The sequence below is a fragment of the Bos javanicus genome, chromosome 12 (genome assembly GCF_032452875.1).
Source record: "Bos javanicus breed banteng chromosome 12, ARS-OSU_banteng_1.0, whole genome shotgun sequence".
In the NCBI taxonomy this organism is placed as follows: Eukaryota; Metazoa; Chordata; class Mammalia; order Artiodactyla; family Bovidae; genus Bos; species Bos javanicus.
Window position 1 is genome coordinate 27,558,120 of NC_083879.1, and position 14,263 is coordinate 27,572,382.

At 40.3% G+C, this 14,263-nt stretch overlaps 1 protein-coding gene across 2 annotated transcripts in view; it reads left to right on the forward strand.

The window, feature by feature from the left end:
• Window positions 1-846: 846 nt before the first annotated feature.
• The window catches only part of STARD13 (StAR related lipid transfer domain containing 13), a 492,565-nt gene continuing 479,148 nt past the window's right edge, over window positions 847-14,263 (forward strand). For both annotated transcript variants that reach the window (XM_061434800.1, XM_061434804.1), the window contains exon 1: window positions 847-1,000. The gene's annotated coding sequence lies outside the window, so the exon portion shown is untranslated. The remainder of the gene's footprint in view (window positions 1,001-14,263) is intronic.

Here is a 14,263-nt window from a genome sequence, read left to right on the forward strand (position 1 = left end):
ACTGCTTCAGGCTAGTGTCCGAGCAAAGATGGCAGAAGGACTGAACATCAAACTCCAAAAAAAGGGTAGTCATGGATCAAGACTTTAACATTGGATTTTAAAGAGGTTTGAGTATTTTGACATTTTCCCCCCTCATTCAATAATGCTTTTCTATAGCACATTAAAGCAGGTGTCTATGAAGGTCACAGGCAAATGTTTTTCTGGTCGTTGTACATCTTTGTCCCATGAGAAGATGTGCAATTCCTTCTCACAATGACTTCCAGTTAACTTGATGGGAGAGTCCAGTTGAATTATGTCAGTGTCACTGATGATTTTATAACAGAGATACGGTAGATTTTCATTTTATCCTTGGGCCTGGTGGGTCCAAGCTAACAAACATTATTGTTGCACTCATAATCATAAATGTGAGTTTTGTTCCAATAAAGCATCCTGTCAGTTCTTACGGAGTAGACCCTTTTCTAAGTAATGAGATGGAGCCCTCCTTCACACCAGCCAGGACCAGTAAGTAGCAGAATTCGAAAAGATAAGCTTCCCCTCTTATCTCAATATATAGATGTATTGTTATTAGTTATACTTGTTCCCCAGGAAGCTGATTAACAGAAAATAGCTCCTCTATATTTTTAATGAATGAGAGGCCCATTCCAACAAAAGCATGAAAACTTCAGATTGAGTAGAGCCTTTTTTTTTTTTTTTTTTAATAACCTTTTCTTCTCCCCAGAGAGATGTCCGGGACTCACAATGAGGTGCTTTGTGAGCTTCCAGCCAAGGTTGATCTGGCACCTCGACACAGAGAGCATGTGCAGACCGTGACAGGTTTTCAGGGAAGCCACTTCCCACATGTGCTCCTTTGGTTCCCTCATTGGTGCTCGGGAACAGGAGGCTGGCTCCTCCCGGTGAGCTGGGTGCTATGACAGATTAGACTTTTATGCAAGAAAATCAGTCCTGCACAGTTGATGTACTGCTTTAAATTTAAAGACCCCTTGGGACCTGAAACTGTAAGGTAAGCAGGGCTCAGCCACAATTCTTGAACTTTCAAACTGTGAACGTAATTTGAGGATGTTTCTTAAAACTCTTTTTTGTTTAATGTGAAACTTTAACATGCTGCCTTCTCCTGCTGCCTTTAAGAATAACAGCTCACTGTCAAACATGCACATATAGCTCTGATTTAAAAAGACAAAAAAAACAAAAACAAAAACAAACAAACCCCACAAACCCATTGCTTTAAAAAAAATTCTTCCAAAATGAAATAGTCACATTGATACGTTATACTTTTAAACTTGTGTGAACGTTCCCAGGATAGGCCAGGTTTTTTCTCTGCTCTCAGTGTAATAAGTATCCTTTAAAATGGGATCAAATTATCTTTGCCACTTGAAAATGGGTCTGTATGCAGGACTAGTGCTATAGAGAGAAAATCCCAGTGGAATTGTAACCAAATGTCAGTCCAGGTCTGCGGGTCTGTATCTTAAGTGTCGCTGGCTGCCTGTTAATTTAAGCATGGGAGGGGAATTAGTGAAACCTGCTGTTACAGTGGTGTTGGCACTGCTCTGCAAGAGGTGGAAACTGCTGGGATCAGGTGTTGCTGTGTGCAGGCCAGTTCCTTGTGATTGTGGCAAATGAAGTTGGGAGGCTAGAAGTTACTCTAATGCAGACTAAGAGTCAGAGGCTTGTCAGACAAAAGATGCTACAGAACAAGTTCGACAGTATACATGTAAAGCAGTTACTTGTCTAATGCTGTTAACAAAAATCCCAATCTTTCCGTAGAAATTTATAGGTGCTTTTAATGTTTTCATTCAAGTTCAGACTCCAAGGGTGGAATACTTTCAGGTGGGAAGCTTTCAGGTATCCAAATGATCTAAGAGAGAATCACTGTAAAATCTCTCTCTGTTGGAGGGGAAGAGAAGATGCTGAATCTTCTGTCTGTGCTCTGCAGGCCATAAAGGAGAAGACCAACACCTATATTCATGCTACTTCTTTTCTCTTAAATCTCTGCTGAGGTGCCTCTTCTCTCCTAGTTTGCCTTTGGCACTTCCATGAGGACTAAGTTAACTGTCAGTATCTTAAACTTTCCCTGAGATTTTCAAACCTCTTTTTGTGCCTTTTTTGTGGACAGCACCAACCTGCATCCACACAGATCAATTAGATTCTTGCTCATCATTGTCTTTCTCCCCATGACTTGTGGTCTATGTTGTTATACTGCCTCCAGGGCACATTCTTGGGATACAAGTTGCTTTCGGTTTTCAGGCTGAGAAGGTGAACCCCAGAGGGGCGAGGGCACCCTGCCTGAAGTCTGAAGTGGCAGTACAGGTGGGACCTGACCTGGACGCCATCTGCCTTCCAGGCATTCTCCCTTCCAGGATTAAGCTGCCTAACCTGGCCCCAGGTATTTCCATGAGCCTAGCCTTTGAACCACATTACTGATAAGCTGCACAGGGTTTAAGCAAAGTACTTACTCTAAGGATTAGAATGTCTAAGCTACCTTTGGCCTGAAGAGGAAAAAATTCCCTCACCAGGCACACAAAAAAGAATGTAGGAGAAAGCAGAGTGGCTCTCTGAGGATTTTTCTCCTTCTCTCATTGCCCTGTTTCTTGCTAGTCTCGGCACAAATTTTTCTTTTTTTAATGGCTCAAGAGAAAAGGTGAGGTTCCTAAGGAAATGAGGCTGGGGCTGTTTACTTTGTACAGCTAGGACACCCAGGATGCGACGTTCACAAGGATAGGCAGTGGGCTTGGATTAGCATTCCAGTGCACCACCGCCTTGTGGGAAGAGTTATTTTTAACCTGACAATATTTCTGCACATCTGCAATCCAAATACCCTGTACGTGAGAATAAATATTTAGGCAATGTGTTAGCTTTGTTAACCAGACACTATATCACAGCCGTTCTTAGGAATTCCTTTTCTTATTTTAGTAAAATTAAAAGCAGGAGGGAAAAAAAAGAGTTGTGGGAGGAACAAAGGTGAAATATATTGCCTATGTCCGTTCAGGAAAAACTGCCTAATAAGGGATCATAATTTTTTTTTCAAGATTTCTCTCTTTATCTAAGGATGACATCTCCTCTATTGATTCACTGAAGTTCTCGTGTTTTTCATCTTTGAAAATCTTGAGTCTTTTCTTCATAGCTGCATTCAGACTCTGATTTCTCAGCATCGCAATGTTTGGAGGAAGTTCCCAAAAGGTAGATAAAAGCACTAGAATTATAAGACTAAGAACAAGAATTCTCTGTCACTGTTAACAACCAAACCCTGCTGAAATCACCACCATTACAGAACTCATATTTAAAGAATCTCATTTGCCTCTAGAGCTAATAGTTGCCTTTTGTTATTTTTTTCACTTTTTACTGAATGAATGGAAGGCTGAAGGAATAGCTGAATTTATCTTCTACAATTTCACATCCCATGTGACACACATTCCTTCAATAATTCTATAAGTTTTTACTGAGATTACCCAGCATGCAAATCTAGGTAAACAAAAACCCTGAGAGATATGGTTAGACCATTTATTTTTTAAAAGCTCTAGGACATTGAAGACTATGACTTAAAAGTTAATAACCTGACTGTATCCTTTCACAGACAAGATGGAAGATAATTTAAATATTTTATCTATGTAATTTGGTGTATTAGGCAAAATAATAGAAAGTGCAACCTATCACCTAGGTACCGGTAGCAGCATGACAGGGCTCAGGGAGACATGGCTGGCAATTTCCAGGAGTTTCTGGTGACTCCTATACGCCTGCCCTCTCAGACAGCCATAAATGTAGACGAGGAGGTAAGAACAGGGTCAAGCAGCAATCATGGCCCTGGGAACCACACTGGTTTTTAAAATCACAGTAGTAACAGTAAGATGGGTCAAGGGAAAAATAGCATTGGGATACCTATAGGGTGGGAGAATATTAAATATATGTCATATTCTTGATGTGATTCTGTAGAGATGCCAGATGGTGGAGAAGTTGAGCAATTTCCTTGAGAAAATACTTGGAATAAAGTGCCTGGACGTCATCCTAGCCACGTTTGCCGGCACTTATTTTAAGTAGGAGGTTACTCACCATTGCTGTCTTTAGACAGTTTCAAGAGGAACTTAGACATATTGCTTAATTTTCGCAAACTGGCAAGATTCAAAAATGGTTTATTAAAGGAGTGGTTTGTGGAACAACTGAAAGAGATGCTAGTGGATTCCTAGAATTAGAATAGATTTACTAAAAAAAAAAAAAAAATCACCTTGATGGTCACATTTCTTTTCTCTAATGTATTGTTAGCTTGGTAGACAGCATGTAAAAGCAGATAGCCAAAGGTAATTTGATCTAAAGCAAATTGGTCAACACAATAAATTAGTTGAAAATGAAGATCTTCCATCATTATAGGTTCCATTATGGGTGACAAAACATAGGACAGCTTTATAAAGCTGTAGGTATCTGTAAACATTATTTTACACTTTTCAGAACTTTTTGTTTATATCACTATGTACATCCTTTATCTTCAAACAATTACTCTGTCTTTATTGAAAAAGTTTGAACAATTAAGGAATCGCTGAAGAAAACCTAAGCATCAAGCAAAAGGAGCTAATTATTTGAAGCTAATAAAGTAATTAAACAATAGACCATCACTGTGATTTATGTATTATTTTAGACTTTTTAAGCAAACACATGCTCATTATGGGAAAATTATAAATACAAACCAGAAAAAAATTGTTTAACATAATGATATTTAAATAGGGCTGACCAATGATTTCACATTAGAGTATGATAGGCTTTAATATGTGTTTCTGATGACTAACATATGATATTTTACTTACCATATGGCATTTGAAACCTAGTATATTTTTTAAAAATAATCCATCAGTTGATAGACATTTACATTCTAATTAATTGCTGAATAGTCAGATTGTTTCATTCTACATTATAAGTAGGCTTAATAGGAATAACTAACTGGAAATGAGCTAGAAATTTAAGAAATTAAACTATTGAGAAAAGGCAAAATATGAACAAAAATATATAAGGTGAAAAATGGGTCACAATTCTGTCCAGAGTATACAAAAAATGACCAACTTTGAAAAAACGCCGATTGGCATTATTCTGTTTTAACTAGATCGTTGTTTTGACAAAACTGTCTTCTTGAACAAATTGTTTTTTGTCAAATTGCTTTTAGCTAAATTAAATCTGGCCAAATTAGTGGGAAACATTGTTCAAGGAAATGCCATAGACGAAATACTACTTACCACATGAACTTCAGTGGGGCATTGTGTAATTCTTTCATGATGTTATTGGAGACAAGATTAAGAAATATGAGCTGAGCTAATGCAATTAGAAGATTAATAACTGGTTGAATGAACATACTTAGAGATACTTCTTAGCAACTGGGCATAGGGGGAGCTGATTGGTGTTGGCTTATTAAAAAAACTCTGTTATTGGTCTTATCCTAATATTTTCACTTTAGATAAGTGTATGTTTAACAAATTTCTTAATATATTATTGCTTTGACATCATCAAAATCCAAACAGATCTTAACATGTTGGAATAATGATCTGAATCTCCCTAGACCTTTACAATAATGACAAATATAAGATTATTTAGTTGGTTTGTAAGTATAAATGTACAAATACCAGTTGGAAGAACTTGTGCTTGTGAAATAAAACTTTGTAATTTTGGTTGATAGTAATAAATTCTATACATTGTAGATGAGGCAATGTGGCCTTTGGTGACATTGTTAGAAACATAATGGAGGAGTATGCATGCGACATGCTACACGCAGAGACCTGCGCCAACTACAGTGCAAGCCTTTAGTTACAGCCCAACCCGCGTGACTTCTGTTGCTTGTGAGTATACATTCCATCCTTGAACTACCCTTGAATCCTACAGTCCAAATTATTGGTCAATTCATATGATGACTTTAAGACTTCCTATTCCAAAGGATCTTTTCATTTCAAGGTTACTGAGGCATCTGTGGGTGAATATAGAGAGGAGGGTAGTAGTTAGCCCAGAAGGGCAGGGGAAACCTTTAAGTCTCTACAAGATTAAGAATAATTGATTAAATTTTATAACAAAGTATGGTTGGACAGTCAGGACCCTGTAGGACAGGGTCAGGTAAGAAAATAGTCTTCAATTGTGTCAGCAACCAGGGGAAAGATTTCAGATGCAGTGGAACAAATTGTGGAAGTCTCAAAGGACAAGGACCATCTGAGATCCAGGAGACAGTGTGGAACACACCAGCCGAGCCAAGGCATGAGAGGCTGGAAAATGCATGAATTCACTCTGAATGACAGAAAGACTCAGGAGAGAAGGGAAACCACCGATGAGCTGACCTCTTTTCCCTGTGCCACTGCTAGGACTGTGTTTACATGGTAGACTTCTGCGTTCCTTTCCATTTGTTTCTACAAGGGTTGCTTTCCTGTGTCTGTGCTCCTGTTTACCATCTGTATCTGTTGATGATTGGCTCAAGGCTGAGTCTTTATCCCAGGTCTGCAAGTGATTCTCAGAAACTTATGATTTCCATCGCTCTTAGAGTCACTGGAAAGAAGTCAGTACATAGTGTGACTTACAGCACGGCCTAAGATTTAGAGCTAGGCCCTGCAACATGCCAGCTTTGGGAAAGGCATGTAAGTGTTATCAGTCTGTCTCCTCATGGGTAAAAATAGAGATCATAATAGTATTAACCTGGTAGGGCTGTCAGGAGAATGAAATAAAATCACGCCTGGTAAGCCAGCTAGCATGGCAACTGGAACATTCAATAAAGTGTTTAATTCCTATTGTTGTTGCTTTTAATTAGCCTCCATTCCAACCCTGTATATACCCTGGGAAAGAGAATTTACTTCTAGTAACCAAAACTGGTCCAAGAATATTCCCTGCTGCTGCTAAGTCTCTTCAGTCGTGTCCGACTCTGTGAGACCCCATAGACGGCAGCCCACCAGGCTCCCCCGTCCCTGGGATTCTCCAGGCAAGAACACTGGAGTGGGTTGCCTTTTCCTTCTCCAATGAACGCTGTGTAAACTGAATAGATAATGTATCCCATATACATGATTTACCACTTCTCAAATACATGTAGGTTCTTTTGTGGTTAATAAGAACTAAAAGCTGTATAATAAGCGTTATGTAGCACTGTGTGAAATTCTCCAACAATAAGAGCAAACATTATATAGTACTTAATTTGACAGATAGCCCAAACACTTTAACTATATTATTACCTGACTTACTCTTCAGAGCTCCCTATGACGTAGAAACTTGAATTATTCCTAGTTTTCACATGCTGACACTGAGGTAGAACAGTGCAGGATGGAACTGGCATTCAAAACCAAGCAACTGGATACAAGGTGTCTCAGCTTGTAACCACTGTGTTCAATTAACATTGCCAAGGAGTCTTCTCTCCAGCTTGTGTGTAATTCCTAGACTAAAATGGCGTCTAAGATTCCATCCATAATGCTACCCATAAATGCTATGATTCTGTATAGTGAGTCCTGAACCATATATCTGTAACATTTAAATAGCATGCATTCAGAGAATTGTTGGCCATTTCTTCTGAGATTCATGGAGATGGTGTATAAATTTTCTGCTGTTTATAGATTAAGAAGCTGTGGCATGCCATTCCCAGAAATTCTGCCAAAAGCCCTGGGGTCAAAGGCATGTGTAGACCTTACTAAAAGGCCAAGTCTCATTTTAGCAGCAGCTTCTCTTCCTTCAGGGGCAAGTCAGGTTATTTTATGTCTTGGTTTATCCCAGGCCCCTGTGGTCAGGGGCAGAGTATACTGACACATTTAGCCCAATGGCCTGCACTGAACCAGCCAAGTGACACTGACTTATGACCTCCCCCCTTGGGACCTTCATGAAGCATAAGTTATGACACATAAGAGAACCCTGGAGAGAGTCAAAGCTTGGCATTCATTTTATTTTTAGCTTAATGGTTCCCTCTTCTCTCATTTCAGATCAGTCCTTTCTCAATGGCTGCTTCTGAAAGCCGGCCAGCCTCTAGTTCAACAACATTACTTAGGCTCATTATTGGGAGAAACATGGGAAAGCCAAAATAAACACGCACTTTTCCTTGCAAGAGAAAAAATATCCTAGGTAGTAATTCCTCCATATTCTGAAATGATCCTATTAGGCATTGTCTTTCCATCAAAATTAAATAGTACAAAGGAACTGGGAGAAGGGAGCTGGTGGAAAAAGCATCGTTTCTCTTGAGCTGCTGGTCAAAAGGAATAATTTGAATGTTCTTATTACTTACTTAGAGGTACAAAAGTAACCATTATTTCTTGACCATGATACGATCAAGTAGTATCCATGGATTGTTTTCTTATTTTTTGTCCTTCACTTGATATCCTCCTCCATGTTTTATAGCATTAGATTAAGAGTTCTTAATGTTTTTTTTCTGTCTTTTATGGGGGTGGGCATGGGGAATCATATATACCTTGAGAATATGAAAAATGCCACAGGGGTGCTTTCTTGAAGATTTTCATAAACTGCATAAGCTGTCAAAGGGTTCAGGTGTTGTCCTATTCTGATTTTTATGTACAATGAGTCACAGGTTAAAACGTGATCAAGAATTACCTTGAATAAGGAGCAGGGACTTGCCTTTAAGGAACCTGAGTTGTGTTGTTGGATGCTTCACTGATTGGTGCCTGACCTTGAAAGGGTGGCCTGGTAACAGGGACTCCATCTCTTCTGGCCTCCAGTTCGCTCATCATTGTGACATTTACAACATAGTTTATAAATAGTTTCTCCCACACTGTCTCATTGTATCCTTTTGGTCGAGAGGAGTAAGGTTTTTCAATTTGATAACTGAAATTCAAAACAAGCAACTTATTTCCTCCAGGTGAGAAAGAGTATTAGTAAGTCCATCACATGCAGCAAGCTGTGAATGCCTCAAACTTTTAACTGAATTCAGTCATTGTAGCTCTGTGCTTCCTCAGAGAAGAAAACCTCAGAAGAAATGTACTATTTATGTTGAACCCCAAATGTTGATTTGTTCTTTCTCACTATGATACCAAAGACTCAATGACTGTGAAAGCGAATTGAATGCGTCTGCAACTAAATCCTTATTTAATGTGTATGATGAGTGACAATGGATCACAGGAATATGTAGAATCAAGAAAATATGTAGATGCAGGAATATGTAGAATCAAGAAAGCCTGCATGGGTAGTCTCACGTGGTGAAAAAGGTGCCAAGTAGAATACAGTGTGATGTTGAAAAATCAGTGCCTCTTCAGCACTCCTACATTTTCCCTCCCAGCTCCTGAGTTCTAATTGGAAAGGACCTGTAATCGCTAGCGTCAAATAAATGTCTGTTTCATCTCTGGAGGGGTGAGGACAGAACAGAAACTAGTCCCCACTGGTGTCTGTGCCGCCTAATTCTCATTCCTCCTCCTGCAGAGGCTGCACTTGGACACGTCCCTTCCTGTTACAGGGTGCCAGGCCCTCTTCAGAGCGGTGAGGTCAGACTTTATCACTGCTCAGACTGGAGGAGGAACAGGTGCTGTAGCGTCAGGTTTAGGCAAGTAAAACAGACACTGGTCTCCTCATTCAAGGGAGTCTGGAAACCATGGGCCTCTCATTTCCCTGTTCAAATCATATCAGTCGCTCAGTCGTGTCCGACTCTTTGCGACCCCACGAATCGCAGCACGCCAGGCCTCCCTGTCCATCACCAACTCCCGGAGTTCACCCAGACTCACGTCCATTGAGTCAGTGATGCCATCCAGCCATCTCATCCTCTGTCGTCCCCTTCTCCTCCTGCCCCCAATCCCTCTCAGCATCAGAGTCTTTTCCAATGAGTTAATTCTTCGCATGAGGTGGCCAAAGTACTGGAGTTTCAGCTTTAGCATCAGTCCTTCCAAAGAAATCCCAGGGCTGATCTCCTTCAGAATGGACTGGTTGGATCTCCTTGCAGTCCAAGGGACTCTCAAGAGTCTTCTCCAACACCACAGTTCAGAAGCATCAATTCTTCGGCGCTCAGCCTTCTTCACAGTCCAACTCTCACATCCATACATGACCACTGGAAAAACCATAGCCTTGACTAGATGAACCTTTGTTGGCAAAGTAATGTCTCTGCTTTTTAATATGCTATCTTGGTTGGTCATAACTTTCCTTCCAAGGAGTAAGCATCTTTTAATTTCATGGCTGCAATCACCATCTGCAGTGATTTTGGAGCCCAGAAAAATTAAGTCTGACACTGTTTCCACTGTTTCCCCATCTATTTCCCATGAAGTGATGGGACCGGATGCCATGATCTTCGTTTTCTGAATGTTGAGCTTTAAGCCAACTTTTTCACTCTCCACTTTCACTTTCATCAAGAGGCTCTTTAGTTCTTCTTCACTTTCTGCCATAAGGGTGGTGTCATCTGCATATCTGAGGTTATTCATATTTCTCCTGGCAATCTTGATCCAGCTTGTGTTTCTTCCAGTCCAGCGTTTCTCATGATGTACTCTGCATATAAGTTAAATAAACAGGGTGACGATATACAGCCTTGACGTACTCCTTTTCCTATTTGGAACCAGTCTGTTGTTCCATGTCCGGTTCTAACTGTTGCTTCCTGACCTGCATACAGATTTCTCAAGAGGCAGATCAGGTGGTCTGGTATTCCCATCTCTTGAAGAATTTTCCACAGTTTATTGTGATCCACACAGTCAAAGGCTTTGGCATAGTCAATAAAGCAGAAGTAGATGTTTTTCTGGAACTCTCTTGCTTTTTCTATGATCCAGAGGATGTTGGCAATTTGATCTCTGGTTCCTCTGCCTTTTCTAAAACCAGCTTGAACAACAGGAAGTTCACGGTTCACATATTGCTGAAGCCCGGCTTGGAGAATTTTAAGCATTACTTTACTAGCCTGTGAGATGAGTGCAATTGTGCGGTAGTTTGAGCATTCTTTGGCATTGCCTTTCTTTGGGATTGGAATGAAAACTGACATTTTGCAGTCCTGTGGCCACTGCTGAGTTTTCCAAATTTGCTGACATATTGAGTGCAGCACTTTCACAGCATCATCTTTCAGGATTTGGAATAGCTCAACTGGAGTTGCATCACCTCCACTAGCTTTGTTCGTAGTGATGCTTTCTAAGGCCCACTTGACTTCGGCAAAGACTAATAGAGTTTTGCCAAGAAAATGCACTGGTCCTAACAAACACCCTCTCCCAACAACACAAGAGAAGACTCTATACATGGACATCACCAGATGGTCAACACTGAAATCATATTGATTATATTCTTTGCAGCCAAAGATGGAGAAGCTCTATACAGTCAGCAAAAACAAGACCAGGAGCTGACTGTGGCTCAGACCATGAACTCCTTATTGCCAAATTTAGACTTAAATTGAAGAAAGTAGGGAAAACCACTAGACCATTCAGGTATGACCTAAATCAAATCCCTTATGATTATACAGTGGAAGTGAGAAATAGATTTAAGGGCCTAGATCTGATAGATAGAGTGCCTGATGAACTATGGAATGAGGTTCGTGACACTGTACAGGAGACAGGGATCAAGACCATCCCCATGGAAAAGAAATGCAAAAAAGCAAAATGGCTGTCTGGGGAAGCCTTACAAATACCCATAAAAAGAAGAGAAGTGAAAAGCAAAGGAGAAAAGGAAAGATATAAACATCTGAATGCAGAGTTCCAAAGAATAGCAAGAAGAGATAAGAAAGCCTTCCTCAGCGATCAATGCAAAGAAATAGAGGAAAACAACAGAATGGGAAAGACTAGAGATCTCTTCAAGAAAATCAAAGATACCAAAGGAACATTTCATGCAAAGATGGGCTCTATAAAGGACAGAAATGGTATGGACCTAACAGAAGCAGAAGATATTAAGAAGAGATGGCAAGAATACACAGAAGAACCGTACAAAAAAGATCTTCATGACCCAGATGATCACAATGGTGCCAGACATTTCCCTGTTAGAGAAGCTTTAAACTGGATCAGATCTGAGAGAGCCTATCTGCCTTCATCCCTCTGTGCTCTCCTTCCTCCCTCTTCCTTCTCTCTTTCTCCTTCTGAAAATTAAAGGCAGAAATATATGTGTAGATAGTTAAGGATCTGTTGGACTTTAGTCTACAGTGTGACAGACTATGTCTTCTGAACACCAGGACACAGAATTTCATCACCTTGTGATGGACATTTCATTTTACAGATTCAGGAAATGGGTGTTCAATGGGTTAAGAGATGGTCCAAAGCCACAGAATTAGTTTGAGGGATAGAAGTGATTCCTAGTGATGTTTTTTCTCAAATCATCAAATTGTCTGCCAGATAATACTACTGCGAAGAGTGACTGAACTGAGGATAGATATGGGAGAACAGAAACAAATAAAGGCCATCCAAATGAGAACAGAGGTAATTTATTTAGCGTTTACTGTAACAAGGGAGTTAGCCACCATCACATGCACTTCAGGGACTTGAAGGGAGAGGAACATAACACCTGCTGCTGCTGCTGCTAAGTTGCTTCAGTCGTGTCTGACTCTGTGCGACCCCAAAGATGGCAGCCCACCAGGCTCCCCCGTCCCTGGGATTCTCCAGGCAAGAACACTGGAGTGGGTTGCCATTTCCTTCTCCAATGCATGAAAGTGAAAAGTGAAAGTGGAGTCACTCAGTCGTGTCCGACTCTTCGCAACCCCATGGACTGCAGCCTACCAGGCTCCTCCTTCCATGGGATTTTCCAGGCAAGAGTACTGGAGTGGGGTGCCATTGCCTTCTCTGACATGACATCTACTATAGTGGAAAATCGGAAGGTGAGAAAAGGTGTGATTTTTCTGGACACTGCTGGCAACAGCAGGAGGAGGGCTAGCTAGAAGTGCAGCATCCCATATGATTGGTTAGGACAGCATTTTTTTTTTTTTTTGGCTAATTAACTCTTGAGTTGGAAGCAGGGATTAAATAGAATAGGGAATTTGACCATCTCTTGCCAAGTCCTGACTCTGATGAGCTCACTGCTCAGAGGCTGGCCTCAGAGCTCGGTTGTTACATTTGGTCTAGCCATTGTTGGCTTGTACATTCAGTCTCTTAGGCGGGATTGATAAGGGATGCAGCCCTTTTCCCATCTCCCAGAGAAGACATATCAGTGATATCTTTGAGTCTTTCTTCTCCTTTACCCTCTGTGTTCCGTCTGTCACAAGTTCTCTCCTTGAGAAATCTCTCTGACATTTACTCTTTTCCTCCTACCAAGTTCTTGTTGAGAACATCATCTCAGGAACTGCCAAAACTCTGACCTAGCCAGACTCCTTCTTCCACTCCCCTGAACATTAAGTCTATCCAGCAGATTGGCCACTCTTATGCTGTGCTGTGCTATGTTTAGTTGCTTAGTTGTGTCCAACATTTATGACCCTGTGGACTGTAGCCCTCTAGGCTCCTCTGTTCATGGGGATTCTCCAGGCAAAATGTCCTCCTCCAGGGGATCTTCCCAATCCAGGGATCAACTCAGATCTCCCTCATTGCAGGCAGATTCTTTACTGTCTGAGCCACCATTATCCCCAAACCAGGTGTCTCACCCAGGCCCAAAGCAAATGAAACACCTAATACGCCTCCATCCTAACCAGTGATGATAAACCTATCAAGTCTTCAGTCTGACTTTTAGTTCCCTTCATGGCCTGGCTTGCATTGCCAACTGAGCTTTATATTGCCCATTCCTTACCACCACTTTCCCTGATCGCCAATGCTATGGGCGGTAACCCGCACAAAGAAAGGCCCTAGACTAGGTACCTAGTGGGTTATGAATTTGTCCTCAGTTAAGCCTGTGGTTTCTTTATGTTGTATGGCCACAGCCTATACTCTCACACTTGATAGTCACCACATAGAAATGTCATAAAGTCAACCTCATCTTTTAGGTTTTTCTTAGTATTTTATAATCTTGAAAGTATTTTTCATATTTGTCACTTCAAATGATTCTCCTAACAAACTTGGGAGGAGGTTTAATACGATATTTTATAGGTGAGAAAATACATGCTTCATAAATTATGTGATTTACCCTAAAGTCAGACAGATAGTAGATGGGAAGAATAAATAAGTCAACAATATTTTCACAGTCTCTATTCTTAGAACCATGTTCTGGATATCCATCCACATGACCACTTTTTTTTTCTTTTTCTGACCACTTATTTTACATATTTTTTTTCTGACTGCTATAGAATACTTGTGTAATATATAAAAGGTTAAAAATAAAAGAAAAAAAGTCACTTATAAACATTCCCCTATAGATAACCAATGTTAACATTTTATATATTTCTGTAGTTCTTTTTCTACTATTCCAAAATAATTGATCCCAAACTATATATAATTTGTATTACTCTTTGTAATACAATTACTCTTTG